Source organism: Sorex fumeus, unplaced genomic scaffold, assembly GCF_029834395.1.
Source record: "Sorex fumeus unplaced genomic scaffold, SorFum_2.1 ptg000029l, whole genome shotgun sequence".
Taxonomy (NCBI): domain Eukaryota; kingdom Metazoa; phylum Chordata; class Mammalia; order Eulipotyphla; family Soricidae; genus Sorex; species Sorex fumeus.
In genome coordinates this window covers 1,704,656-1,730,509 of record NW_026606086.1, presented here as the reverse complement: position 1 = coordinate 1,730,509, position 25,854 = coordinate 1,704,656, and the positions used below count along the sequence as shown (strand labels likewise).

General features: G+C 45.9%; 1 pseudogene; it reads left to right on the top strand.

Annotated features, from left to right (window-relative positions):
* Positions 1-17,822: 17,822 nt before the first annotated feature.
* Positions 17,823-25,854, top strand: part of LOC130024577 (vacuolar protein sorting-associated protein 33A-like) — a 174,966-nt pseudogene continuing 166,934 nt past the window's right edge.

Here is a 25,854-nt window from a genome sequence, read left to right as displayed (position 1 = left end):
TGGGTCACACACAGTGGTGTTCGGGGGGTAACACATGGTTCTGCACTCAAGAGTCACTCCTGGTGGTGTACAGGAGATGGGATGCTGGGAATTGAACCCAGGGTGGCTGTGTGCAATGCAAACATCCTACCCTCTGTACTACCACTCTGGCCTCAGTTCTACCTCTTTTGAGTCCTCAAAAACTTCTTACAATCTTTGAGCTAAGACTATAGTAAAACCATACCCTATAAATAATTGTTAAACAGAAATGTACAGTTTTCATAAGGAGTTGAGCCCAGATACAACATTGTCCTTGGCTAGGTCAAATGAAATCTTCAGTCAATTCAGCTTCTGATTATCTCTATAACTTTCATTGACAATGTTTGACATTTATAGAACATTATCAGTCACTCCAGAGGCAGGATAAAATGACCAAAATTCAAGAAGAAAAGGTAACATACCCAAAGGACCTCTTAATGTTGGCACTTACATTCATGAACTTAAAATAACTATAATAATAATATTTTATTTTATTTAAAATTTTATTTTATTTTCATAAAGTTGTTTACAATAATTAAATAAATTCAATATTCCAACACCAATCCCACCACCATTATACCTTTCCATCACCATATTTCAAATTTTTCCACTCCAACACCCCCTAAAGACTGCCCCTAAAGCAAGACCTAAATAATTTATTTTGTATTGCTTGTTATGAACAATCTGCTATAATGATAAAAATTTTCCTTGGAAAAAATTATATACATATATATAAATATTTGCTTTTTGGGTCACACCCAGCAATCACAGAGGTTACGACTGGCTCATACATTCTGGAATTACTCCTAGTGGTGCTCGGGAGACCATATGGGATGTTGGGAATCGAACCAGGGCTGGCTGCATGCAAGGCAAATGCCCTACCCACTGTGCTATTGCTCCAGCCTCGAAAAAAATATTTTTAATCAAGATTGATTGCCTTCTATTTTACAACCCATCAAGTGAGGTGTGCTATTCTTGTTACATCAGTGATGTAGAGTATGAGATGTTGGGTGGTCACGTGCTCCAGGATTTAAAATAAGGTGATAAAGATAGAATTAAATTTTTAACTGGATGGTGACCTGGGGTACAGAAGCATCTCTGCACATGTTGCTCTCTTATGAGGTGTATTTGTGAGTCTCTGGATCATGGCCATTAATGAGTTTATTTGGCACTTGAGGCAGTTTGTGGGCATACCTGCCAGGCTACTGGAAGCAGAGGGAGATGGCGAAGGTTGCCCATTCCTGGCTCTGTGTGATCCTGGAGATTTCAGTAGTAAGTACCGCATACCTGGGATTTTCAGAAGATTAACTCATGGATGAGGCTTGTTGAGCCTGTGGAGTTTGGCCATGAACATGGCGGTGATTGAGTTTTGGAGGTTTTCAGCTGCCATGGCTTTGTTGGGTGAATGGTGATACTCACTTGCCCCCTCTCCAGGTTGCTCTTGATGACACAGCTTAGTGCAGGGTCCAGAGGCATCTCTGCAGCATCTTAACTTAAATAAAAATATTTTTCACTACAGGATAATATAATTTTTGATTTTATCATATGAAAATATTATTTATTAATATTTTGGTTTGCTTTTGGATCACCCCCAGGGATGTTCAGGTGTTACTTCTGATTCTGAGCTCAGGGATTACTTCTGGCAGGCTTGGGGGACCATATGGGATACTGGGGATTGAATCTGGGTCAGGTGTGTGTAAGGCACGTGCCCTACCTGTTATTTCTCAGCCCTGATAATATTATAAGATAAGATGAATAATTTCACCAAAAAGCTGTTGTTTATGAAATTGTTTATTTTTTTGAGCCATATTTGGTGGTTCTCAGTGCTTATTTATGACTCTGCATTCAGGGATAACTCCGGGAGGTTTGGGGAATTATAGATGGTTCTAGGGATTGAACCCAGGTTGGCTGTGTTAAAGGCAAATGATCTACCCACTGTCCTATCACTCTAACTCCATCTCCTTACATCTTTCTAAATAAGTTTCAATAAAAACTATCCTGCTGGGGGTGCATGCCAGAAGCAAGTCAACCTGTACCCGTGGGGTGAGTGCATCAGCAGCCTGATGGTGCCTTCAGGCTTCCTGATAACCCATAATTGTTGCTGTGCCTCTGGTCATACCCCAAAAACTTGGGACCAAGTTCCCTGATAAATTAAATGGCCAAAAGTTAGGTTTATGGGAACCAAGCCCACAAACCACGCCCTGCTCGACTACACAAGCTCATTTATTGGCCTTATTTCAGAGACCCATACATAAATCTCAAAAGAGATAAAAAAAAAACCCACAGTTTATCTTGGACCTGTGCAAGGCTGAACAGACCAGGGTAAATCGGATTAGGGGCAGGTCAGCCTTATGCCTGCCCAAGCAGAGCTCCTGACAGTCACTTGCCCCCACAACCCAAAACGGCAGCCCTGCCACTAGCCGGACTCCACCATGTTGGGGTGGACCTCACCAAGATATAGTCTACTGAAAATTTGGGTACGCAGGTTTTGTGACTGAAATTTCCAGGCTTTCTCGGGGTCAGAATCGTCTTTTCTATACACCTGGAAGCACCGGCAGTCAACCCCATGAACCAACTCCAGTGCCACCATATAAGCTTTTCTACCAGCCTTGTTCAGAGACCCATAAATAAATTTCAAAAGAAATCAAAAGCCACAGTTATTCTCGGATCTTTGTTAGGTTGAACAGTTTAGGGTAAACTGGAGTGTGTGGGGGGGGGTCAGCCTGGTGTCTGCCCAAGCAGAGTCCTTGGCAGCTGCTTGCTTTCACAATCCAAAATCACCATCACGACCCTGGCTGGACTCCATCGTGTCGGAGTGGACCTCACCAAGATATAATCTGCTGAAAATTTGGACATGCTGGTTTTGTGACTCAAATCTCCAAGATTTCTCAGGCTCAGGATGGGCTACATTCCCTCACCTCCCTATACTTCCAGAAGCTTCAGCAGGCTCGTCCACACCCCAAAACTGCCACTCAGTTAAAAAAACTACTCCAGCCTTATCTTCTTGATAAAAATAATGAATGCTCTGAACAAACACAATGACCTTTTAGTACCTGTATTGCAAACCATAAGGCACAAAAGGAGAGAGAGAGAAAGAAGAAAAGTGCCTGCCATAAAGGAGGTGTATTGAGGGATGGTAGGAGGGAAATTGGGAATTGATGGTGGGAAATTTACACTGTTGGAGGGATGGGTGTTGGATTGTTGTATGATTGAAAATCAATCATAAACAGCTTTTTGAAGTCTAGCTCATGGATCTTCAATAAAAAAATTTAAAAACTATCTTGCTTCACACACAATAAAATCATGCAATTTGACACTACTTGGATAGATTTGGAGAACATCATGCTGAGTGAAGTCAGAAGGAGAGGGAAAATACAGAATGATTTCTTTTATATGTGGGATATAAAGAAACATCACTGTCACTGTCACTGTCCTCCCTTTATTCTTCGATTTGCTCGAGCAGGCCCAGTAACGTCTCTATTGTGAGATTTGTTACTGTGTTTGGCATATCGAGTATGTCACGGGTAGCTTGCCAGGCTTTGCCGTGTGGGCGAGATACTCTCGGTAGCTTGCTGGGCTCTCTGAGAGGGTTGGAGGAATCGGACTCTGGTCAGCCATGTAGGCTGTGTGCAAGGCAAGCGCCCTACCCACTGTGCAAGGGGAAAAATAAATTTCCAAAGTTACAGAAACCGAGAACTCATTTTTAGTAGGTTTCTTACCATGGTAGGGGGAATAGAATGTGGCAGGAGATGCTGGAACTGTGGAGGGAAGTGAACAGTCTGATAGAGGGTGTGATGCTAAAATGTTTTATGCATGAAACCTAGCCATGAACGGTATTGAGAAAAAAAAAACAAACCAAGACACACACACATGCGCGCACATGCACGTGCGTGTTATGTATTTAAGGGATCAATTTTGTGTTTCCTCTAAATGCATGCATTGTCTACACAAAGGAATACTACCAAGCGAACAGAAAAAAAATGAAGTTATAAAATTTGCTTATATTGGTAGGTTGAGTGGGGTTGGGTGAGAAACTGGAGACATTTATGGAGGGAAATTCACATTGGTGGTATCACTGTCACTGTCCTCCTGTTGTTCATCAATTTTCTCGAGTGGGCCCAGTAACGTCTCCATTGTGAGACTTGTTGTTATTGTGTTTGGCATAACGAATACGTCACGGGTAGCTTGCGAGGCTTTGCCATGCGGGTGAGATACTCTCGGTAGCTTGCTGGGCTCTCCGAGAGGGGTGGAGGAATCGAACTCGGGTTGGCCATGTTGGCTGCGTGCAAGGCAGACGACCTACCCGCTGTGCTATCGCTCCAGCATTTGGTATTAAAACCCCAAATGCTTGAAACAACTGTATTATGAACAACTTTGTAAATCATGATTTTTTTTTGGTAAAGAAATTTGCTTATAAATGGATGAACATGGAGAGTATCATGCTGAGAGAAATGAGTCAGAAGGAGAGGGACAGACATAGGATGACAGTACTCATTTGTGGGATATAAAAAACATAATATGAGACTAATTCCAAGGACAGCAGAAACAGGGGACAGGAAGACTAGTCCATGATTGGAAGCTTTCCACAAGTGGTGGTGATTTTGGATTGTGGAAGCAAGCAGCTGCCAAGGACAATGACAGTCGGAAGTGATCATTTTGAATAAGAACTGAGAGGTCATAAAGGGATATATATGATAACCTTTCGGTACCTGCATTCCAAATCATAATGCTGAAAAGGAGAGAGCAAGAGAAAGAGAGATTGAGAGAGAGAGAAAGAGAGTGAGAGAGAGAAGAAACATATCAAGAAACATGTCTGCCATAAAGACAGTTGAGAGTGTGTGTGTGGGAAACTGGGGCCATTAGTGGTGGAATATGTGAATTCGTGAAGGGACAGGTGTTGAAACACTGTATTAACGAAACCCAATCATGAACAACTTTGAAACTGATATCTCATGGTGAGCCAGTCAAAATTTAAATAAATAAATAAATAAATGCATACCTCGTCATGCTAATTCCCATTGTGAATCTATTTTGAGTAAGGCAGTAATTAAGGCTAAAGAAATTTATAGGCACAGAGTCTTGCTAGAGTAGGATTAGTATCCTTATCAGAAAAGTTTTCTTTGCACATGCTAGAGGCATGAAGACAAGTACCCATCTGCAGGTCAGGAAGAGAGTCAGCGCTTGCAATGGAACTTTGCCAAGACTTGGCCATGGGTCTTCAAGATTCTTGAACGTTGTAAAAAACAAATTTCTACAATCGAAGTCTTTGGTTTCTGTGGTATTTTCTCATGACATGGGCGACTAGACTAAGACAATATTTATCACTCCAAGACCACTGGGTGCACATCATGTATCAGAGGTGGGTGTTGCATTTATGATCACATGATTGTTGAGTGTTAAACTTATTTCAATGTACCAGATAAAGGGTTGGAGCAATAGCACAGAGGGTATCGTGCTTGCCTTGCATGTGGGCCAACCGGAGTTCAATACCAGGCACCCCATAATGTCCTTTGACCTCAACCAGGAGTGATCCCTGGGTGAGGAGCCAGGAGTAATCCCTGAGAACCATTGGGTTTGGCCCCAAAAACCAAAACCAAAATCCAAAACAAAGTACCAGAAAAAGCCCGAACTAATAAAGGGTACCTGGCAAACAAGTTAAATAAGAACCCTCTAACAAATTCCTTCCAACATCCTCTTAAGGAGACCCTTCTTTGCAGTAAGTATTTGACAACTTGTCTGCTTTATCAGAAGATTCTGACAATACCACTAGATGAGAAATGGCAGCTTCTGGGTGCAAACTCACAGATTAGACACTTGTGGATTTATTCCATGGAGCCTGAGGCAAATTTCCATAGAGAGTCTGGAATGTGTTTTCCAGGAAGCCTGAATCTAGATGAAAGCAGAATTGGTGCCTGGGAGAATTCTGAGTTTTTGAGACAAGCTGGACAGAGCAAAGGTCAATGAGAGTCCAGAGTGAAGATGATCCAATGACATATTTGTCAAGTAGATCCATTGTCAGGTCACCAACTCCAGCCTTCTTTTTCCTTGTTTTGGGTGGGTCACACTCCACTGTGTTCAGGGGTTACTCCTGGCTCTGCACTCAGAAATGACTCTTGGTGATGCTTAGGGGACCATATGGGATGCTGGGGATCGAACCCAGGTGAGCTGTGTGCAAGGGCAAATTCTCTCCCCATTGGCTTATAGCTCTGACCCCTCCAGCCTTTTTGAAAAACACTTGACAGTGGTATGTGTGAAGGTATGAAAGCGAAATTCCAGGGGTAGGAAAAGAGGAAGTCACAAGAGTCCAACTGGAAAGCGTCTACCTGCATCTGAAAACTGCCCCTGTGGAGTTCTGGGAGGATGTGGAGGCCATGCAGCTTCTGTCAATGTGCAGATACTATAGGAAAACAGACAGATAATTATATGAATAGGTGGGCAAAGAGATCAGCAAATCAATAGTTATACATATAGGAATACGTCATACAGAACATAAAGATGCAAACAGTAGATGATAAATAGATAAACAGATACAAGGATATATAGAATGATAGAGTAGTTGCCGAATTCCAGACATCTCAGTACAGATGACACTGATGTATAATAAACTTAACAGTGTGGTCCATTTTCCCTCCACCCATGATCTTTCCTCATACTGCAGAAAACCAAGAAGGAAGAGTGACTCCTAAGGATCAGAAGAAGTAAGGAAGAGAGTGAAAGGACAGACTCTTCCCCCTCCCCCATGGTGACATGTAACAACCCCATTTGGTCTGTGCTGGGAACAGGCAATGGGAGGCATTTGAAATTGGATGGGAGATTTATGATGTGACTTAGATGAGAATGTGCCATGGCCTGAAAGCTGGATTTTTAAATATATATTTTTAATTGAATCACCATGAGATACAGTTACAAATCTCTCATGATTTGTTTCAGTCATACAATGACCAAACACCCATCCCTCCACCAGGACACATTTCCTACCACTAATGTCTCCAGTATCCCTCCTGCCACCCCCATCCAATCCCACCCCTGACTCTGTGGCAGGAACCTTCCTTCAGACTCTCTCTTGCCTTTTGGGCATCATGGTTTGCATTACAGATATTGACAGGCCATCATGTTTGGTCCTTAGTCTATTTTTGGCGCACATCTCCCATCCCTAGAAATCCCTCCAACCATCATTGACTTAGTGATCCCTTATCCACTTAATTGTCTTCTCCCTCAGCACATGACACGGGCTTTCAAAATTTGGAGTGATCCTCCTGACCCTTTCTCTACTGTACTTGGGTGTTAATCTCATATTATCTTATTTTATATTTCACAAATGAGTGAAGTCATTCTATGATTTTTCCCTCTCTGACTCATTTCACTTAATATGATACTCTCCATGTCCATCTACTTATAAGTAAATTTGATGACTTCATTTTTCCTAACAGCTGCGTAGTATTCCACTGTGTATATGTACCAAAGTTTCTTTAACCAGTCGTCCACTCTTGGGCACCTGAGTTGTTTCCAGATTCTGGCTATTGTGATCAATGCTGCAATAAATATACAAGTGTGGATGTCCTCTCTACTGTGCTTTTTTTTGTAGCCACGGAATATATTTCCAGAAGTGGTATTGCTGGGTCATATGGAAGCTCAATTTCTATTTTTTGGAGGAATGTCCATGTTGTTTTCCAAGAAGGGTGGGCCATTCAGCATTTCCACCAACAATGAAAGAGTCCATTCCCACATCCGCACCAGCACTGGTTGTACTTGTTCTTTTTTTTTTTTTTGCTTTTTGGGTCACACCCAGCGATGTACAGGGGTTACTCCTGGCTCTTCATTCAGGAATTACTCCTGGCGGTGCTCAGGGGACCATATGGGATGCTGGGAATTGAACCCGGGTCGGCCGCGTGCAAGGCAAACGCCCTACCCACTGTGCTATCGCTCCAGCCCTGTTCTTATTCTTTTGATGTATGCCAGTCTCTGTGGTATGAGATGATATCTCATTGTTGTTTTTATTTGCATCTCCCTGATGATTAGAGACGTAGAGCATTTCTGAAAGCTGGTTTTGATTCATTTTTTAGGAGTAGGTTTGTAGCCACAGCTGACTAGAGAGCTCTGAAGTCAACTTGGTCATCATGAAGCGATGAAGAAGAAGATTCTAGCTGAGCAAATAGTCCTAGTTTGGTGGGAAGCTGGATCTTGTTTGTATACAATAGAAATTCACTCAATATGTAGGTAGAGCAGGGGTCTTTAACCTGTGGATTAGTACCTGTCTTATATACTAATCAATGACTGGCAGAACCCAGGTGGTAGACCAGTTATCTGTAGTGGTACCAGGCAAGCCACAAGGTAGAACAGAGTAACTAGACATTTGATTTAATTTTTCTTTTCTGTTTTGGGGCCACACCTGGCTGTGCTCAGGGCTTACTCCTGGCTCCGTACTTCTGGCTGGGCTTGGGGAAACATGGGGTAACAGAGATAGAACCTGGATCAGCCACATGTAGGGCAAACACCTTACAGGCTGTACTGCCTCTCTGCTATGTCATTTGGTAATTATACAGGTAATAGTCTAAAGGAGCTGATAAAGGCTGAATGTGACCTTAAATTGACCTAAAGATGACCAGAATAGGGGTTGAAGAGATAGTACAGTGGGCAGGGTGTTTGCCTTGCATGCGAGCAACCCATGTTTGATCTCTGGCATCCCATATGGTCCCCCTAAGAACTGCCAGGAGTGATCCATGAGTGTAGAGCCAGGAGTTAGTCCTGAGCACTACAGGATATGGACCAAAAAGCAATAGGAAAAAATGAGGTCAGGAGTAAGTCGTGTGGTCCTGTGTACAGTCAGGTGTAGCCCCAAATTAAAAAACAACGAGAGGCAGAGAGAGTAGAAAAGTTCCTGCCATGGAGGCAGGGGGAAGGGAAACTGGGGACCCTGGTGGTGGTAAATGTACACCGGTGAAAGAATGGTTGTTGGAACATTACATGCCTAAAATCCAATTATGAACAGCTTTGTAACTGTGTACCTCACTGTGATTCAATTAAAAAATTAAAACAAAACAAAACAAAACAAAACCCAGTAAAGAACAGAAGATCAGAAAAGTCACAATGAGCTTCCAGTGACTATAAAGAAGATTAAGTTTTGAAAAGGAAAAACCAGAAAAGGACAAAGAAAGTTGAAAACAAATAGACTAGAATAGGAATGTGGAGGAGGGGAATGGAGTAGATTGGGGGGGTGGGAGGTAACAGAGGATGGTCAGAAGGAGGCGGGACAGAGGGTGAGATGTCCATAGGGGGTTTCTTCAGAAACTAGATTGGCGGGCCAGAGCCTTAGTACATCGAATCAGGTGCTTGCCTTGCACAAGGCTGACCTGGATTCAATCCTTGGGGTCCCATATGGTCTCTGAGCACTCCCAGGAGTCATTACTGAGTATAGAACCAGGAGTAACCCTGAGAATCACCAGCTATGGCCCCAGAACAAAAACAAAAATCAGATTAGTGAGCCTGGATGCATCCAACAGAGACCACCTTCCCCTAATTTCCTCCACCCCCACCTCCCTGTGTCCGCCCACCTCTTCAGTTCTTTCTCTTTGTCCCCAAACTACTCTTTCCTCTGTGCATCACATCTACCTAAAAACCACCACGAACTCTGTGAGGCAGGAAGGACACAATCGATTAGAGAAAACAGAATGCATAATTTTTCATCAGTTATTGATCACTTAATCACTTGATCACTTGACTTCCCATTAGTCATCGATTTGCTTGAGCGGGTGCCAGTAACATCTCCATTTGTCCCTGTTGCATGCTAGTGTAGCCCAATGGCATCTGTTCGTTCTAGGAACACGAAGAGCCTCAAACCGATCATTCAGGGTCTTGACCAAGAAATCTGACCATCTGGTAGGTGGGTTGCCATGCAATCTTTTGACGTCCCATGGAATCCAGTTGGTAACAGCTCTAGTTCAGCGGTTGTCTCCAAATCTCATTACATGTCTGGCCCATCTGATTTTCGACGCCTTGGCAAACGATTCAGCATCCCTAATTCTTTACCATCGACGGAGGTCGGAACTCCGGATTCTTTCTCTCATTTGAGTGAAACGTGATACTCCAAACATAGCTCTTTCATTCCTCTTTGGGAGACCCAAATAGCGTTCTCATCTTGTCTTTGTAGGGCCCAGGTCTCTGAGGCATATGTTAATGCAGGAAGAACAGTGAAATCGAAGAGATGTGCCCAGAGTCAGAGGTTCTTCGTCCTCTTGGGTATTTCTTTGACGCTCTTGAAGGTGTTCCAAGCCGCTCTCTTCCTCCTGTGCAACACAGGTGCCAGGTCATTTGTCATGTTGACTTCTCGACCTAGGCACACATAACTGTTGCATTCAGAGATGTTTGTCCCGTTGAGAGTGAATGGAACATCAGGAACGAGACCGTTTATCATATACATTGTCTTCGTGAGATTCAGCTGTAGTCCGACCTTTCCACACTCACGGTTGAAGTTGGCCAGAATTTATGCTGTTTGGCTAATGTTTATTAGAACGATGTCATCAACAAAGCGGAGGTGGTGTAGTTGCCGACCATCTATCTTCACTCCCATTCCTTCCCATTCCAGTCATTGCATGACATTCTTGAGGGTGGCACTGAAGAGTTTGTAATGGTATCACCCTGCCGAACCCCTCTCTTGACATGGATGATCACTTCTTTGTAGAATGGTGAGATCCTGGTAGTGAATCCGTAATACAGCTCATGAAGGATCCTGATGTATTGAGTTTGAATGCCCTGATTGGCTAGGGCTTCAATGACTGCTTCTGTCTCAACAAAATCAAAGGCCTTCTTTAAATCAATGAAAGTTAGACAGAGTGGCATCTTGAACTCCCGAGAAATCGATTAGCGAAAACAAAATGCATAATTTTCCGTCAATTATTGATGAAAATAAAATACATATTTCCAGCAAATAAAAGGCATGAAAATGAATGGCATCCAGTGAAAATACCAGGCATTCAAGATAGCTAAAGAACTCAAAGAGAACGGCAAATGAGTATTTGATGACTGAGTTCCCAACCAATTGGCCTTTTGGAGAATGAACTTACTGCCATGGGGACACCAAGGGGGAAAACAGTAGAATGTCAAGTCCTAATTTTTTTTTCCTGATTTTTAGGTCACACCCCGCAATGCTCAGGGGTTACTCCTGGCTCATGCACTCAGGAATTGCTCCTGGCGGTGCTCAGGGGACCATATGGGATGCTGGGAATCGAACCTATGTCGGCCATGTTGGCTGCGTGCAAGGCAAACGCCCTATCCGTTGTGCTATCGCTCCAGCCCCCATGTCCTAAATTTATTGTGTGGCCTCGACGCTTCTGAAAGTGAAGGGGGGAGTACCCGTGATAAAGTGGGGATTGAGGCACAGTGACTGCTGCCGGAGTACACGCTGAAGAGCTGTGGGCATATAGCAATGCCCACTGTCAGGGTTCTCCATCTCATACCGTGAACTCTGAGCAAGGTGGGCGCTCCACTCTCCCCGCTAGATTGTGAACCCCTTCACACTCACATGGGGTTCAGCTCCCAAACATCTGGCCAGTGCTCTACATGCAATGAGCTTTCTTCTATGCGTTTGGAAGAACAAGGATGAATGGTAGAGTATGGGGGAGCTTAAGAAACATCCACAGGGGAGACCCCATGGAGTTCTGGGGTCCTGGAGAAGTGGTGGAATGTGCTGGAAGAGGGACAGGGTTCTTGGTGTTTACTTTGCAGTAAGAACCTTGTTCCTCTTCCTGCACCCAATGGTGCTCAGGCCCCCCTCTGACCTGGTTCCCTCACTGGCTCCCTCTGATTGTCTCCTGGCTTCACCCCCAAGCTCTCTCTTGGCATCTCTCTAATTATGAGTTGGGAGTTCTGGTTTCAGGGCTGGCGTTTATGGCTTCCCTCGAGAGTCATCAGTTTCATCTGCTCCCTCAGGCTCTGAGTTAAGTACCTGCTTGGGCAGTGCAGACTAAGGCACAGTGGGACCTTGTGGCAGCTGAAGGGCACCCGTGGGCAGCATGGATACCCGGGTCAGACGCTGGCCCGTTACCCACTACTGTCTCCTTGCTAAGTACCCCCTCACCCTTCCAGGAGGCAGACGCTGGTCTGAGCCTCGTGGGTCTCAGCCTTTCTGAGAGTTTGGTGGGGAGGCTAAAGAAGGAGGTGACAAGTGGGGGCCCTTCCTCTCCTCTCTGAAAGTGCAGACCCAGGAGAAGGAGGAGATGATGCTGAGTGTGGAGAGGTCTGTACAGGGTGTCTGTTGAACCTGATTTCTTCCACTCCCAGGTAAGTGAGGGACCTTTCTCTGTGAGCCCCGCTCCCTTTCCTAGTTCTGAGGCTGACTGAGGCTCCTTTCTGCATTTTGACTTGTGGATCAGCACTTCCTCTTTCTACCATTGTCTCCTCTGTTAAGGTTTTACCCTGTCTTTGGGGTTACAGAGCATCACCTCAAGTGCCCTGTCCCTCCCCTCTCTCCACTTCTCTTTCTCATTTGTTTCTCTCTTTTTCTACTTTTAATATCTCATGAAGGAACCAGCAGAGGAACCCAGGTGTGCAGGACCCGGGGCTGAGATCTCCAAGCCTGCTCGGATTGGGACTGGGTCTCCTTACTCAGATCTCTCTTCTTCCATTAGCTAGGCAGTCACACATACCAACTGCCCCCGGCACTGTGTAATCCCATCAATGGTCAAGATCCGATCACGATCACGATCACGATCATCCTGTTGTTCGTTGATTGCCTCGAGCAGGCCCCAGTAACGTCTCCTTCGTCCTAGCTCTGATTTTTTTAGAAAGTGCCATATTCAGGGCTCTTTCAGGGTTAGGAGAATGAGGCCCATAATTGTTACTGGTATTTGGCATATTGGGTACGCCACAGGGAGTTTGCCAGACTCTGCCGTGTGAGCAGGTTACATTCAGCAGCCTGCCAGTTTGTCCAAAGTAAGAATGAGATAATAAGATATTGTGCGGCCGCGAATGCAGCTGCGCACTTCTGGGAGCTGGGTTTTATAGTCTCTGGATCTTGGCTGTTGATGGGATTACACAGCGCCAGGGGGCCCGTTGGTAGGTGTGACCCCTGCCTACTGGAAGATGGAGGATCTGGGTGGAGGATGCTCAGCCCCGATCCGAGCAGGCTTGGAGATCTCAGTCCCGGGACCCACATGCCTTTGTTCCTCTGCTGGTACCTTCATGCATGTGGAGAGTGGTCTCAGCATGGTGGTGGCGGCTGGTTCTGGAGGTCTTTGACTGCTGGAGCTCTGGTCGGGGCGGGGAGGGAAACTCAACCCGCCCCCCTCCAAGGAGCCCCGGTGAGGACAGCCAGGCACGGGGGCAGGAGACTCTGTGCTGTTCTCTTCTGGGAGCTGGCTTTTATAGTCTTTGGATCTTGGCTGTTGAGATTACATGACGCCAGGGGGCCCATTGGTGGGTGTGACCCCTGCCTACTGGAAGATGGAGGATCTGGGTCAAGATCCAGAGACTATAAAATAAAGCTTCCAGAACTAGACCTCTTATTGTCTAGTTCTTTCTCTCGGAGAACACGGAAAGCAATCAAGAGTATCCTGCCCGCACGGCAGAGCCTGGCAAACTCCCTGCGGTGTATTTGATATGCCAAAAACAGTAACAATGATGAGTCTCATTCCCCTAAACCTGAAATAGCCTCCAATGCGGCCCCATTGGGAAGGGTGAGTAAAAAGAGGCTGCCAAAATCTCAGGGCTAGGATGAATAGAGGTTACTAGTGCCCGCTCAAGCAAATAGATGAACAACGGAATGAGAGTGACAATATCTCATTCAGTTTTCCCTTCATATTTGCCTCTCTCCGCATTGCAGGTTGGGAGATGGGCTCTAGCATTGAAGGGTGATCTAAAGCCAGATGACAATGATGGGTGGGGAGAGGTGAAGATGGAGTGGTAGGAAGGGGGACCTATCAGACCTGGAGTGTTCCTCACCTCCCAATGAACACTGTATAGACAAGGTGAGTTATTTTATGGTGTTATTTCTAGGAGGAAAAAAATTACAACACTAATTCAGCTCCATACCAAACAAATGAGATTAGGAAATGAGTTTGTGAACAGCTCAAATACTTTTCTGAGTTGTTTGTTAAATACAATTCATCATGCAACAAATATTTACTAAGAACACAATAGATGCCAAACACTAGGAGTCAGAGACTCTTCTGTGGGTAAATTTGGCATCCGGAGACAAAGGGTTAATTTGACAAAGAAGTTACTCATTCTGAAAACCTAAATGGAGCAAAACATAGCAAGATTGGGGCTGGAGTGATAGTACATTGGATAGGGTGCTTATCCTTTTTCTTGGGGGGGAGGTGCACCCATCAATATTCAGGGGTTACTCCTGGCTCTGCACTCAAGAATCACCTGGCAGTGCTTGGGGGGGACCACATGGGATGTTGGGCATCGAACCCAGGTCGGCTACATGCGAGGCAGGTGCCTTACCTCCTGTACTTTCTCTAGCCCACTGTGCTTATCTTGCATGCAGCTGACCTGGATCCTATCCCCGGCAGCTTATATGGTTCTCTGACCTTTGATTGCATAACCCTGGTTCCCTCAGCACCGAGCATCACCATGGATGATTCCTGAGTACAGACCAGAAGTAAACCCTGAGCACCCAAACAAAAGTGTGGCCCCCAAACAAAACAAAAAATTAAAAATAAATTTTAAAAAATTTCCTCAGATTTCCCAGTCCTTCCTTCACCACACAGACCCCTCGGCTCTCTACCCTGCTTGCACTCACCTCCCTGTGTTCCTCCCATACAATATCTGGAGTCTTGACTTATCACCTACATAAGGCTCTTCCCAGCCTGAGTCACCTTCATATCCCAGCCTTGCTCATACCTGTGTGACCTTGAAACTATCTCCCTTAGAGTTTTCCTGACCATGTTTCTCAACACCATCAGACTTGCTATGCTGTTTGTTTGCTTGGGGGTTGGGGGCCAAACCCAGCAATACTCAGAGATGACTTCTGGATTTGTGCTCGGGAACCACCCAGGGTGGTGCTTGGTGCTGAGGGAACCAGGGTTATGCAATCAAAGGTCGAAAACCTTATAAGCTGCCGGGGATAGAACCCAGGTTCAGTGCCAACCATATTCAGTGCCAAGTGTATAACCATGGTTGACCACAGGAAAAGCAAGTGTGTTAACCCCTGTTCTATCATCTTTCTGGTCCCACCCTTATGATTAATCTGAAGGAATTGTTGAAAGACTTTGGTTTGATTCATGTAGATACAAAATCACCGCAACCGTATGTGATGTCAAACATGAGAATGGGGGGCAAATCTAATTAGGGACCTTCGACATCATCCAAGAAAGTGGCAATGACATGTCCAGGTGGTAATGGGCAGGTATGAGAAGTAGTTAGTAGAGGGGTACATCTTGACCTTCTGTTTTTTTTTGTTTGCTTTTAGGGGACCATATCCAGCAGAGACGCTCCAGCTCAATGACCCCTGCATGGACACGGCTGCGAGACAACCTCCAGGCCTGGGCGCAGGGAAAGGGCACTTAAAAACTCGTGGACTTGTTTTTGCAGGTTTGGGAGGAGAAAGGTGGACCGGAGAGAGAGCCTGGGAGGCGAGGCACTTTTCTTCCTTTTGCTCCCACCTGCAGTGCTCGGGGCAGGACTCTGGGGTGCTGGGGGGGCGTGGTTCTGTGGCCCGTGAGGAAGGCTGCGCTCCTGCTCCTCGTGCACCTCTCAGCCTCCTGCCGCCCCTGCCTCCTGCAGCACTCCTCCCAGTTAAAATTGTGAGTTCCGGGGGCGGGGTGGGTGCCTCTGGTGCCTGATCCAGGAGCTTGGAATCAAATCCATGGACTCAGACCTGCAAGGCCAGTGCTCCGCCGCCCAGTTACACCCCTACCCCCCACCTTTATCTATTTAGCTTGCCCACTCCTCCAATCTTGTTTTTTTCAAAAATTTTTGTTTGATGTGCACACCCTGGATCTCGGGTCCGACCCCTGGTTCTGTGCTCAGGGTCACTCCCGAGTCCTCTTGGGGCGTCCTTAGGGTGCGGGGGGGGGGCGGTGGAGCCTGGTGGGCCTCGTGCAAGACAAGCGCCCACCCCGCAGTAAATCGATTCTAATCCCGATGCACATCGCTCGGATGGAAGCTGCCTGGGACCCCACGGGCCTGTTTGGATGCCTCGGGCCCCTACGCAGCGGTTCACCCATTCCCTGCTGGCCGTCTGCGGTATCGCAGTTCGGAGCCCGTGTGGCCCCTTTGCCGTGGTGGGCCCGCCCCCTGCTGGCCGTCTGTGGTATCGCAGTATGGAGCTGCGTTCAAGGTGAGAGGTCTGTGAGTTGTGTGTGCGCCTGCAAACCCACCCAGCCTGCCTCTCATGGGTGCAGTCGCTGAGCCCACCCCTGCTTGCACCTATGGGAACCATAGTGACATTATGGACCTGAAAGGAGGAGACACAGGATGGAAGGACTCTTTCTGTGTCTTTCGCCTCATAGATACCAGGAGTAGCAGTGACACTCCCTGTGACTGTCCACAGCTCCCCAGCTGCCCAAAGCTCACCGTGGTTGTCGTAGACTCTTTCAACAATCATTTATACTCTTAGAAACATGGGGCCGGAACGATAGCACAGTCGGAGGATTTAATCCTGACTCTGCATTCAGAAGTCGCTCCTGGAAGGCTTAGGGCACACCTGTGGGATGATGGGGCTCTAGCTCCAGCCAGCCTCGTGCAAGGGAAACCCTCTACCCAATATGCTCTCTCCAGAACCTTCCTACTACGGTTCTTCCTTCCTTAGGAAGGGTTCTTTGGTTATTGTTTTTTTTTCTTTTTTAGTCAAAACTGGCCAAGCTCGGTGGTTCTTCCTGGCTCTGCACTCAAGAATTACTCTTGGAGGTGCTCAGGGGACCCTATGGATGCTGGAAATCAAACCTGGGTTGGCCTTGTGCAAGGCTACCCTCCTCGCTGTACCATGCTCTGGGTCCAGGCTCTGCAGAAGCGTCTTGAAGATTAGGGGTTAAGAGTCAGCTGAAGGGTTGCAGCAGAACCTAGAAAGGGAAGCCGTCTGAGCCCTGCCCTCTTCTGGCTCAGCTACTTCCCATCCTCTCAAGTCTCCACGCATCCCCCAGCTCAGAGGCTCTCTCAGACCAGACAGTCTGCATGTTCTGGAGCTTCAGTACATAGGCCCTTGGTGAATTATTGGGTCAAGCCTGGGCAAATCCGGGGAGGTCTGGAAGATGCAAACTTTGTTTACTTTGGTTTCCCCTGACAAATGACCTTCACAGCCTGAGTGATTTAGCGACTTTCCCAAAAGTGCTTCCTTCACAGAACCAAGAAAACTTCCCAGGGCTTTAGAGATAGTATTGAGTGAAGGTGCTTGTCTTGCTAGTGACTCTGAGTACAGAGCCAGAAGTAGCCTTGAGCATGGCTGGTGTGCCCCAAACTCCCTCCCCACGGAAACCAATCAGACAACAAAAGAAGCAAAGATAAATTAGAAAAAGCCCTGGCTGGGGTTCCCTGTGCTAGGAATAAGGGTAAATAAAGAATACGATTTTGTGCTATAAATCACGGTATCGGGGAATTAGCTAAACAGGTTGGGGTGCAGGCTTGCTTGGCAGTATTCATGGTCCTGGAGAATAGCCGGGAGCAGTGCTTGAGCACTAAGTTGGGAGCAGCCACGAAGGACTGCTGGGGGTGGCCACATATTCTGGCCACACCACTGGGAGCTGTGGGGGGCGGGTGTATGTCAGTATTAGAAAGGAGAGAAAGCACTGGGGCTTAGTTGGTGATTTGGGGGAAGGGTCTGAGGCATTGGAGGCTGTGGTTGGTATCAACCTCAGGGGATTGGACCCATGCCGGTATGTGCTCTACGATGAAGCCACACACCCCCATCTCTCAATACACTTATCTGGTTCTAAGGAGAGGCGAGACTCAGCTATCATTGCAAAGAAGCAGCAGTTTCCAATGTTGGCGGCGATAGAGGGAAAGTGGGCTTTCATCGGTGGCACTAGGCTCCTGTTGGTTTGTTGCTGGTTTGCTGCATTTTTTCAGAGTTTCAGGGAAACATGATCTGGGCTTGGAAGCCTGTGGAACTGTTTATCTCTAAAAGAACAGCATGAGCCAGAGAGGATTACAGAAGGCAGGACTCTTGCTTTGCACGTAGCTGACCTTGGTTCTATCCCCTGCATCATACGTGGTCCCTGATTCCTGCCAGGAGTGATCCCTGAGCACACCCTCCCAAACAAAACAAAACAAAAACAAGACCAAATATGTTTTCTCTGTCAAATAGATTGTTTTCTTTGATAGGTCATTGTAAAAAGTCCAAATCTGGGGTAATTTTTATTCTTGGCTATAGTTAAGCAGTGGTGAAAGTTTCTTCTTCTTTTTTATTGCGGGGGGAGGGGAGTGAGCACTCCTGGCAGGGGTCAGGGGACCTGGGGATAGAACCCAATGGGTGTGTTCAAGGCCATCACCTTACTGAATGTACTGTCTCTCTAGCTCCCAAAGATTTTTCAGAACTTCTAGGACCTCAAGTAACTTTTGCACCAAGGAAGTCATATGTAGGCTGGAGAGATAGAACAGGGCTTAAGGTTCTTGCCTTATGTGGGCCCAATCCCAGGTTCATCCCCCACGCCTCGTGTAGCCCCCTGGGCATCACCAGGAGCAATCCTTGAGCACAGAATGAAAAATAACTCTTGAGCACTGTGTTGTCAAGTATGGCCCCCTCCACACCCCAAGTGGAAACAAAATGAAGTAGTAGATAGATTGTCAGCAGGAACCCTGGGCAATGACTTCTTGGGAAGTAATTAAACCAAGATGGGGTTTGAAGAAGTGACTCTTTCTCCAACTCTAAAGTAGAAAAACATATTATGGCTGGACCCACTTTGTGGACACAGGAACTAAGGCCTGCTAAGACTCTAACTGGCACCAGCCCAGGTCCAGTAAAGGCTGGACCCCTTTTCGGAAAGAAGATCCAGCAGGTGAATGTGATAGGAAATGAAGATGGACCATAGAACGTTTCAAATGTTGGGGCCCAAGCTATAGCACAGCGGGAGGGCCCTTCCTTGCACAGGGCCGACCCCAGCTCGATCCCAAGTGGTCATCCGAGCCCCGCTAGGAAAGATTCCTGAGTGTAGAGTCAGAAGTAAATCCTGAGCACCACTGGGTGTGGTCCCAAAACAAAAACAAGCAAACTGAAAATTAAGCAAAACAACAATACCAAGGGTTTTTTTAATCTAGTGTGAAAATCCCACACATGGCGGTTTGGGAGAAAACCTACATAATCATTCTGCAAGGCAAACAGTGTGCCCCCAATACTGTGTGTGTGTGGGGTGGGGTGGGGTGGGTAATATAGGGTGGCTGACTAAAAAGCCCAAGTTCTCTCTTGAATGCATCTCTCTCTCATTCACTTTATCTCTCTCTCTCTCTCTCTCTCTCTCTCTCTCTCTCTCTCTCTCTCTCTCCCCTTTAACTCTAAGTTAAAACTATTTGACTTCACTATTTTTCTCTTTCTGAAATTCTTTTCTGGGAGGGAAGGCAGCATTCCTGGTAAGTCTGGGTCAGACTTAGGCCTGCCTTTCTTTTCCTGCCAAGAGTAACCCCTCTCTCCACTCTGGGCCCCGCAGCTCCCAGAGCTGGGAGGTCGGGCCAAGGACCTGGTAAATTCTTTCCCGCAACACTAATGCTATAGAAAATCAATGGTGATGTGTGTGGTGTTGGAATTATGTGTCCGCGAAAGCACCAAGAACAGTGTTGTGAATCATAGAACTACATCCAAACAAATATATTAAAAATAATATAGTTTTGGGCTGGAGTGATAGCACAGTTGGTAGGGCATTTTCTGTGCATGCGGCTCGATTCCCAGCATCCCAGAGAGTCCCCTGAGCACTGCCAGGAGTAATTCTTGAGTGCATGAACCAGCATCGCTGGGTGTGACCCAAAAAGAAAAAAATATTTTTATTTTTATTTTTTGCTTTTTGGGTAACACCTGGCTCTGCTCAGGGATTCCTCCTGCCTTTGCACTCAAGGATTACTCCTGGCAGTGCTTGGGGAACCCGATGGGATGCCTTGGATAGAGCCTGGGTTGCTCGCATGCAAGGCAGCATACCTTTGTACTATTACTCCACCCCCAAAAATAAAATAAAATAATAAAAGAGCATTAGTAAGACAGAAAGAAATTGAAAGGCATTTGAGCACGTAAACACACATCAATGATGTGAAGGAGTGACCTAGCTCTAGAGTCAGTCCCAAGTCAACTACATGGAAAATGCCAGATCCAGACTATGACTGCCAAACTCAAAATATGCCTGTCAAAGTGGAGGGCTGGAGGGTGACAGTGAACCTGGGGACCCCAGTGGGGCGATGATGATTCTGGTAGTGGGATTCGTGGTGGGAAGTTGCATGTCTAAAACTCAACAATCCCCTGCCACGGAACTCAACATTGTTTTAATAAGCCGGAGGATGGTGGAAGAAAGTGTGCAAACTGCCTCTTGGATTCAGAAGACGACTGGGGTCCTGACCATTCTGCAAATGTCAGTTTGGTCTTTCCTGTCTCATTCAGGGAGGGTCAGTGGGGACCCCCCTCCAGTTACCCATAAAATGTGGTTCTGAGATGCCTCTCACCTCTGCCTATGGGGTTTGTTTCTCGCTGCCTCTCTCCAGACTTCTGCCTGACCCTTTTGTCAAAACACTTCAAACATTTCCTCCTAATCCTGTTTCTTCTAGTTGGCTACATATAGAATAAAGAATTTTTAAATTTTTGCTTATTTTATGATCCTTAAAACAAAATTGGAAAAAAACTCAACACAAATACAATTTTGAAAAAAATCCCTATCTCTTAATATCTTTGCAAATCATGGTGCTTTATTAAAAACAAACTGAAACAATTTTTGGAAGTTTCAGGGCAGTGTGTGTGCGTATGTGTGTGCATGTTTGTATGTGTATAGTCATGTGTGTTTGTGTGTGTCGCATGTATGCTTGTATGTGTGCATATGTATGTTTGTAAGTTCATGTTTGTATTTGTGCATGTTTATGCGTGTTTGTGTATATTAATTGTGTATATGTGTTTGTGTTTGTTTGTGCATATGCATGTATGTGTGGTTTGTAATTATGTGTTTGTGTTTGAAGTTTGTGTATGCTTGTGTTCGTGTGCATGCATGTGCATTTGTGTGTTTGCATGTGTTTCTGTTTGTATTTTCATATGTGTGTTTGCATGTGTGTGTGTTTGTATGCGTGCATTTGTCTTTGCATGTGTATGTGGTTTGCATGTAGGTGTGTTTGCATGTGTGTGTATGTATGTGTGTGAGAGTGTACGGACAGAGCATGTGAAAAGTTGAGGGTGGAGATCACAGGTCTGGCCTCTCATTAGCAATGTTAGCAGCTCCCTAGCGTTCTGAGGAGCTTGCCAGGAGCTTGTAAGTGCTCGGGTTCCCTCGGCAGCTCTGAGGCACTCAGAGGCGCCTCACGCCCTGGGGCATCCCTGCTGGCCCATTAGCGCTGTAGGCTCTAATAAGCAAACAAGCAAGCAATGCCCACCCGCCTCCCAGGAGGGCCTGTCACTTCCTGCGCTTGTCCCCACCTGGGAGGACAGCCAAGGGCCCTGGGCACCTTGGGGACATGGGGCTCCCAGGGGCCCCTCTGCAGGCGGAGGAGTAACTGCTGAGCTCCTGAACCTGTTCCACTGGAGGGAGGCGTGGCGGAGCTGGCAGCCTCCTACAGGGCCCTCACTCAGTTCTCCACTGCGTGTGCTACTTCTCTTTTTAAAAATATAAACATAATTTTAGGACTTTATTTTTTTATTAAAAATTATCTTGGATAAAAACCATATGATCATATCAATAGATGCAGAGAAAGCATTTGACAAGATCCAGCACCCATTTATGATGAAAACCCTCGCCAAAATGGGGATACAGGGAACTTTCCTCAATATAGTTAAAGCCATTTACCACAAGCCTACAGCAAGCATCATCCTCAATGGGGAAAAACTGAGAGCCTTCCCCCTAAGATCAGGGACGAGACAAGGATGCCCACACTCTCCACTGCTGTTCAATATAGTACTGCAAAAGCGGTTAGGCAAGAAAAAGATATTAAGAGCATTCAGGTAGGAACGGAAGAAATCAAGCTCTCACTATTCGCAGATGATATGATACTATACTTAGAGAATCCTAAAACCTCTACCAAGAAACTCCTAGAAACAATAGACTTGTATAGTAAAGTTGAAGGCTATAAAATAAATACCCAAAAGTCCATGGCTTTCCTATATGCAAATTGTGAGAGAGAAGAAAGTGACATGAAAAAAACAATCCCGTTCACAATTGTGCCCCAGAAAATCAAGTACCTAGGAATCAGCTTAACTAAGGAAGTAAAGAACCTGTACAAAGAAAACGCTACTTCATGAAATAAAAAAGGACATGAGAAAATGGAAAGATATCCCCTGCTCATGGATTGGGAGAATTAACATTGTCAGAATGGCAATACTTCCCAAACAAAGCATTGTACAAATTCAGTGTGATCCCTATAACGACACTCATGACATTTTTCAACTAAAAATGGAGCAAACACTCCTGAAATTCATATGGAACAATAAGCCCCCAAGAGTAGCTAAAGCAATTCTTGGGAAAAAGAAAATGGAAGGAATCGACCTCCTTAACTTCAAGCTCTACTACAAAGCAGTAACAATTAAAACAGCATGGTACTGGAACAAAGGCAGGGCTGCAGACCAGTGGAACAGCGTTGAATATACTGACATCTTCCCCCAAACATATGATCATCTAATCTTTGAGAAGGGAGCAAGAAATGTGAAGTGGAGCAAGGAAAGCCTCTTTAACAAATTGTGCTGGCAAAACTGGACAGCTACATGCAAAAAAGTGGGCTCAGATCTCTGCCTAACACCATGTACAAAAGTAAGATCAGAATGGATTAAAGACCTCAACATCAGATGGGAATCCATAAGTATTGTCAGAATGGCATAAGGTACATTGAAGACAAGGTTGGCAAAACCCTCCATGACATCGAAGCGAATGGTATCTTCAAAGATGTCATGCCACTGGTCAAGCAAGTGAAAACAGAGATAGATAAATGGGACTACTTTAAACTAAGAAGCTTCTGCACCTCAAAAGAAACAGTAACCAAAGTACAAAGACAGTCTACAGAATGGGAAAGGATATTCACCCAATAGACATCCAACAAAGGGTTGATATCAAGGATATACAAAGTACTGGTTGAACTCCACAAGAAGAAAACATCGAACCACATCAAAAAATGGGGCATCGAAATGAACAGAAACTTTCTCAAAGAAGAAATCTAAGTGACTAAAAGGCACATGAGAAAATGCTCTACATCATTAATCATCAGGGCGATGCAGATCAAAACCACAATGAGATATCATCTCACACCACACAGACTGGCCCACATCCAAAAGAACAAAAGCAACCAGAGTTGGCACAGATGCGGTGAGAAAGGGACCCTCCTTCACTGTTGGTGGGAATGCCGGCTGGTTCAGCCCTTTTGTAAAACAGTATGGTCGATTCTCAAAAAATTAGAAATTGAGCTCCTATTTGACCCAGCAATACCATTCCTGGGAATATATCCCAGAGAGGCCAAAATGTATACTCGAAGTGACATCTGCACTTGTTTGTTCATTGCAGCACTGTTTACAATAGCGAGAATCTGGAAAAAACCTGAGTGCCTGAGAACAGATGACTGGTTAAAGAAACTTTGGTACATCTACACAATGGAGTACTATGTAGCTGTTAGAAAAGATGAAATCATGAACTTTACATACAAGTGGTACTACATGGAAAATATCATGCTAAGCGAAATGAGTCAGAAAGAGAGAGACAGACATAGAAAGATTGCATTCATCTGGGGAACATTAAGTAAAAAATAGGAGACTAACACCCAGCCTGATGGCGCCTTCAGACTTCCAGGTACCCCCAAATTGCTGCCGTGCCTTGGGCCAGACCCCAAAAACTTGGGGCAGAGTTTACCAAGAAAGCAAACAGGCAAAAGTTAGGTTTGTGGGAGACACACCCACAAACCACCTCCAGTTCAGCTATATATTTGGAGGCATGGCCTCTCTGGTTCCTGATTGAACTGCTTAACGGCCATGATACCAGACACTCAGAAACAAACCTCGAAACCCAACGGTTTTTGGCAGAAATGTGTCGAGTCCCTGCAGTAAGTTATAGGCGCTGGACCACTCCAGGTGGGAATAGATTTTGTGCCTTGGCCTGTTCCCCCTGGCAGCCTGCTGGCCGCCATCTTCCAGAGGCCATTGGACAATCAGGTTTGGGCCCACAGTGACGAGACACGTAGGGCCTCATCAGATGGGGGTGGAGCTGGCCCTTTCCTCCCCAACGAGATCCCAAGTTGTCACCCACAAACGGCCTCTCTGGCTTCTGATCAAGCTGTTTAACGGCCATGATCCCAGAGACTCAGAAACAAATCTCGAAACCCAGCAGCTTTTGGCAGAAATGCGTCAGGACTGCACAATAGGTTACTGTTGCCGGGCCACCCGAGGGGAGAAAGGGTACTGTCCCTGCGCCTGCTCCCTCTTGGCGGCTTAGTGGCCACCATCGCCAGAGTCCATTGGACAGTCAGGTTTGGGCCCACAGTGATGAGATACTTGGGGCCTCATGGGATGGGGGTGGAGCCGGCCTTTTCCTCCCAGTCTCAACAAGACCCCAAGTCACCACCCACGAATGGCCTCTCTGGCTCCTGATTAAGCTGCTTAATGGCCATGATCCCAGAGACCCAGAAACAAATCTAGGAATCCAGTGGCTTTTGGCAGAAATGCATCCAGACCCTGCAGTAGGTTACTGTCGCTGGGCCATTCCAGGGAGGAAAGAGTGCTGTCCCTCCACCTGCTCCCCCTTGGTGGCTCGGTGGCTGCCATCCTCCAGAGGCCATTGGACAGTCAGGTTTGGGTCCTCAGTGATGAGACACGTGGGGCCTCATGGGATGGGTGTGGGACCAGCCCTTTCCTCCCCATCCCAACAAGACCCCTAGTCACCGCCCAGTAACGGCCTTTCTGGCTCCGATCAAGCTGCTTAACGGCCATGATCCCAGAGACTCAGGAACAAATCTCGGAACCCAGCAGGTTTTGGCAAGAAATCCGTCCAGATTTAATTGTTAAAATTTTGGAATCCCAAAATCGCGCAGCCACTACTGCAGCCACACGACATCATATGTTATTTATAACCAGGAATAGAAAACAAATTGTCTACTGTTGCCTTTTCAGGAGATCTGAGTGTTGGCGTAAAATCCAAAATAATAATCGTGGGTCTGGTGTCAAAATTTTGAATGTAATCAAAGTAGAGAGAGAGTAATGTGGAAATCATCTCCTCCACAGGTAAGGAGAGGGTGTGGGATGGGGGTATACTAGGGTTTTTGGTGGTGGAGAATGGGTACTGGTGAAGGTATGGGTGTTTCATTGTATGACCAAGACTTAAACCTGAAAGATTTGTAACAGGTCTCATGGTGATTCAATAAATAAAATTATAAAAAATGAAAAAAAAAAGAACCACTGGTGAGGTTTAAAGGTAAAAAAAACCCAAAACAGGGGGCTGGAGAGATAGCACAGCGGGTAGGGCGTTTGCCTTGCACGCAGCAAACCCGGATTCAATTCCCAGCATCCCACATGGTCCCCTGAGCACCGCCAGGAGTAACTCTTGAGTGAAGAGCCAGGAGTAACCCCTGTGCATCGCCAGGTGTGACTCAAAAAGCAAAATAAAAACCCAAAACAAATAAAACCTTTATTGTATTATTGCAAAGCTTCCTAATCAACGTAGCCTAAAATGAATACCTTCAGTGATTTTCCATAGCGATTTCACGAGATGAAACTAAAAAGACACCATGCAGTACAAACACCATCAATCCATAAAA